The sequence below is a fragment of the Myotis yumanensis genome, unplaced genomic scaffold, assembly GCF_028538775.1.
Source record: "Myotis yumanensis isolate MYYU_CA2020_CCGP unplaced genomic scaffold, mMyoYum1.0.hap1 SCAF_17, whole genome shotgun sequence".
Lineage (NCBI taxonomy): Eukaryota > Metazoa > Chordata > Mammalia > Chiroptera > Vespertilionidae > Myotis > Myotis yumanensis.
Window position 1 is genome coordinate 32,606,019 of NW_027223768.1, and position 5,039 is coordinate 32,611,057.

The 5,039-nt window shown below is 56.5% G+C and overlaps 1 pseudogene; it reads right to left on the minus strand.

Annotated features, from left to right (window-relative positions):
• Positions 1-694: 694 nt before the first annotated feature.
• On the minus strand, positions 695-3,077 carry LOC138995879 (transcription intermediary factor 1-beta pseudogene; annotated as a pseudogene).
• Between the last annotated feature and the right edge of the window lie 1,962 nt (positions 3,078-5,039).

A 5,039-nucleotide genomic window follows, 5' to 3' on the forward strand; every position in this document is an offset into this window, starting at 1 on the left:
CATTTCCCAAGAGATCGGTAGGAAACCTGAGGGACAGCAAGCGTTTTTTACCTTTTTAAGAGCGGGTGTCAGACGCAACAATCCCCATTCAAAAGTGTCCAGTGCGGTGCCGCTGGTGGGCGTGGCCACGGCAGTGACGTCAGGGTCGGGCGGGGCCAATGGCAGGTGCAAGGCGGGGCCTGGGTGCGGGGCGGGACGTTAGCCCCTGAGGGAATGGGGCGTGGCCTGGCCAACATCTAACCCACCTGGTGGCTGGCAGCTCAGGCTCCGCCCTCGCCCACCTGGGCTGACCCTTTACTCCCTGCCTGGAAGCACAGCCAGGGTTTGCAGGAAATGGTGGTTCACCCCTGACTTCATAAACAGGTACCATTTTCAAAGGCTGCCCAGGTGAGACTGCTCTACATCAAAGACAGAACTGTTTTCCTCGGAGGCGTCATTAATAGCATGGACACCTCCAACAGATTCGGAGGAAATACACCCCTGCCCCCTTTCTTCCCTGTCACTGTCCTTCAGTTCTATTCGGTTAGCTCTTTTTTTCTTTTTCCTTTTTCTTTTTTTAACTTGTGACGTTTTTATAAAATCCACAGAAGTAAAAACCATATGAGGGGCCGGGGAATGAGGCTACCAAGGAACGGGAGCCAGACCACCGGAGGCAAAGGGCGCGGCTGACAGGACACGCCCAGGCTGAGCTGGCTCAAGGGCCATCACCAGGGCCACTGGACAGCTCCTGGGAGCTCAGGCCGGCACCAGGCAGGCTCAGCGGTGGGGGCTCCACCAGCACAGCAGAGAACTTGGTGTCACCAAAGGCCTCATTCATCAAAGATGCGCTGCAGGCCGATGATGGACTGCACGTCCACCTTGTCCTCCTTCAGCTTGTTGAACTGCTTGAACATTGGGCCCACATCCTGGGCAAACTCTTGAGGGGAGCTGTAGGGGGGGGGCAACAACTTCTCCTGGAGGCGGGCACGATCAGGGTCAGGTCCAATGTGCCACGAGGCTGATCCACAGAAAAGCTGGAGTTGGTAGCCAGCTGGTGCAGGGGCGGCAGGGCTCGTGGCAGAAAATGGCCAGCAGGACACCCTCACACTTCTGCTGGTCGGCTGGCGAGAGCTTGGCCGCCACACCACTGCTGTCCCCACCGTCCAGGCTCAGGCTGTCATCCTCCTCCTTCAGGTCAGGCAGCACGTGGCAGAGTGAGCAGCTCCACTCCTCCCCGGGCATATCCTGCAGTCCAGCTGCAAGAAGAACTCCCACTGGTTGCACAAGACCAGGTCGCCTGGCTTCTGACAGACACGGCAGATGGTGGCACTGTCATCCAGGGCACCGGGGCCGCCAGCTGGGGCTGAGGTGCCCTCTGGACCACCACCTCCAGGCTGGAGCTGGTGCTGCCACTGGGGGAGACCAGGCGGGGACCCTCCGCACCGGGCCCTCCGCCAGAGCCACCAGCATGGGCTTGGTCTCAGGGCCCTCGGTGGCAGGTGGGGCGCCGATGGCAGCCTCTGTCTCTTCCTCCTTGACAATGGCCATACCAGGCAGGGGTTGGGCACCAGGAGTGCCGGGCACAGTCCCTGGCTGCCCGGCAGCAGCAGCTGCAGCCCCAGGCTCAATGACCATCAGGTTGGAATCCTTGGTGGTGCTGCCTGGGAAGACCTTGACGACTGGTGGCTGTCAGCTGTGAGGTCAAGATCCAGGCGCTCGAGGCTCACCCGTGGCACCTTGGGCATGAGGCCACTCACTTCACCCTCACCAGAGCAGGACCGTTTCATGCCTGACACGTGGGGCTCTGCACTCACGTAAGAGTCATCTGATGCGAAGCCATAGCCTTCATGAACATCCATGGGCTGGCTGCTGCCAGAGACCTGCTTTGCTGCTCAAGGGTCCCGGAGCCCGGGGAGGGGCCATGGGCGTGCAGGGCCCGTTGAGTTGGTGCCAGGACGTTCCGCCAGGATCTTGCCCAAGGCCTGGCGCTCCTGGTCCAGGTGTTGAGGTCCCACTGGGGTTCCACTGGGTCGACAATCATCTTGAGAGCCCGGTGCAGCTGTAAGTAGCTCAGCTTCTTGGAGAGCAGGAGGGCCGTGTTGTTGTCACTCTCCAGAGCCCACGAGGCGAAGCGCCAGGATGTGCTCCTGGTGCTTCTGGATCTTGGTCCTGGTCCAGTGCTGCCGCTGCAGGCGCTCCTGCTGCCCCTCCGTTACCTTCTGGGCATCATTGACCAGCACGCACCCCCGCTTGTTCAGCTCCTCCATGATCTGCAGGATAGCCATCTTCACATCCACCTGGACACGTTTCTGAACGTCGGACACTTGGCGAACCGAGCTGCGAACCTCCTTGGTGGTCTTCTGCAGTGTGGCATGCTTGTCCCCAGGCGCCTCACCAGCGAGGCCAGGAGCTTGCGCTGGTTCCTCACGGCATCCTCCAGGAACCGGTATTGGTGGTCCTTGTGGGCACGGAGCTGGCAGTCCCGGCAGATGAGGGGGCCGCAGCCCTCGCAGAACAGCATGAGCGGCTCCTGCTTGCGCGCGGTGCGGTACACTGTGCGCTCCCCATCTCGGGACTTGGCTGCGCGGGGGAGCGCACTGCGTGGTCCTTGGTGTATACTTCACCCGCGGGTGCGCCTCCACGCAGGTCTCACACAGGGGCTCGGCGCACTCCACGCAGTAGCTGGTGGCCGGGGCGGCACCCTCGCAGCTGGTGCAGCACTGGTTCGCGCCCTGGGAGTCCGTGGGGGCCTTGCTGCCACCGTCACGCATGAAATAGTTCTCCGCAGTGTCTTTGGACAAGCACTGCTGCTTGCACACGGGACAGGCCACGACGGCTCCGTCGCCCGCCTCCCCGGCGTCCCCCGAGCTGTTGGCGGCGGCTGGCGCCCGGGCCCGAGGCAGGCGCGGTAGGCCGAGTGCAGGCCGGGCAGCAGGGCGGCTCCCTCTCCGGCCGCAGGCGCTCCCGGCACAGGCCGCAGAGCTCCAGCAGCTCCAGCAGCTCCAGCAGCTCCAGCGCCTCGCCGCCACCCCCGCGGGCTACGAAGCCGAGGCCGAGGCCAAGCCCGCGGCCGCAGCAGGGCTGCTCGAGGCAGCCATTCACACGCCGCGAGGGGGGGTCCGGGGTCGGGGGACTGAGGGGCTTGGGCCCGCCGCGCAGGCGCAGACACGCTCGTCGCCAATGGCTGCGCAGCCGCAGCCGGCATTTCCTCCTCAATGGCCGCGGAGACCCCGGACACGCGCCATGCGACCAGCCACGCGCCCCCCTGTCCTCACCCCAACCCCCATCCCCGCAGAAAAAAGTCCGTTAGCTCTCTACCTGTGTACTGGGAACTTCCTATGAGCCGGGCATCGCGCTAGGTCACGTGGGTTCCAAACCAGATAGGACCCGGCTCCCGCCTCCCAAGGAGCCCATGGCCTGTGCCTGTTCTCCTGGGTCACGCTGCCAGCACAGTGGTTCCTGGGATCAGGGCTGTTCCGGGTGCTGGTGTGCCTCATGGAAGAGGACACGTGCAAACCTATAACCCCACAGTCACCTGGGTAGGCTTCCTTCTGTGGAGCTGGGAGGCCACCCTGCCCTATTGCCTGGGCTGCCAGATCTTACTGTGGCCAGATTCACAGGGGCCCCTGTGATTCCAGGGGAGAAGCAAGCTTTGGGGAGACCCGCCAGTCCTCCCTCTGAACTGGGACAGTCTTCCTCCCTCCCTCTGCTCCTCATTCCGGGGGCCGGGAGGAATAATGCCGTTGGCATGCAGTCCTGGGTTCCGCTGAGGATGCATGAGGCTGGGGACAGGGTGTTGGTGCCATCTTCCAGGGATGGCTGTGTTGGCCCTGGGAGCACTCAGCTTGGAGATAATAAAAACTTTCTTTTCTTTTATCTTTTTGTTACCAGTAAACAAAGCAGATCCACTCCCAGGGAGACACTGAGAGGGAGGAGAAGGGTACTAACAAGGTAACTGAATCAAGGGAAGTCTGCTGGGACTTCTGGGGATATTTCCTCACTTGTAAAAAGAATTATTGAAACATGCCCCTTTTTTGCCTTTGAACATTTCTTGTGTTGCTGGTTTAATGGTAATGAAGTCCTTTAGCTTTTTTAAATCTCTGAGAAACTATCTCTCCTTTGATTCTAAATGATAGCATTGCTGGGTAGAATAATCTTGGTTGAAGTCCCTTGCCTTTTAACACTTTGAATATTTCATGCCAATCTCTTCTGGCTTACAAAATTTCTGTTGAAGAATCAGCTGATGGTCCTATGACAGATCCCTTTTACATAACATTTTTTCTCTTGTTGCTTTTAACATTACTTGACTTTAACTTTTGTAATTTTAATTATGATGTGTCTTGGTGTGGGTTTCTTTGGATTCATCTTATTGGGAACTCTCTGCACTTCTTGGATTTGTATGTCTATTTCAATGGACAGGATAGGAAAGTTTTCAGTCATTATTTCTTACTTTATATTTTATTTATTCGTTTTTAATCCTCACTTAAGGATATGATTACTGATTTTTAGAGAGAGAGAGGAAGGGAGAGAGAGAGAGAAACATCAATGTGAGAGAGAAACATCAATTGGTAGCCTCCCGTACATGCCCCAACTGGGGATCAAACCCACAACTAGGTATGTGCACTGATCAGGAATCAAACCCACAACTTTTGGTATATGGGATGAGGCTCCCACCAACTGAGCAACAGTCATTATTTCCTCAAGTAGGTTTTCAATTATTTGTTCTCTTCTTCTTCTGGTCACCCTATGATGTGAATGTTGGTATGTTTGATCTTGTCCTTGAAGTCTCTCAAGCTCTCCTCCTTTTTAAAAAAAAATTTTTTTTTTTTGGCAGTTCCAATTGGGTGTTTTCTGTTACATTGTCTTCCAGATTGCAAATTGCTGATTCAGTTCTCTGGTTCATCTAATCTGCTGTTTATTCCCTGTGATGTATTCTTTATTTCAGTTATTGTATTTTCATTTTAAGTGAGTTTTTAATGTTATTTTTAATGTTTTCTCTTTGTTGATGTTCTCACTGAGTTTATTATTCTCCTAAATTCACTGAGCATCATTAAAACTAG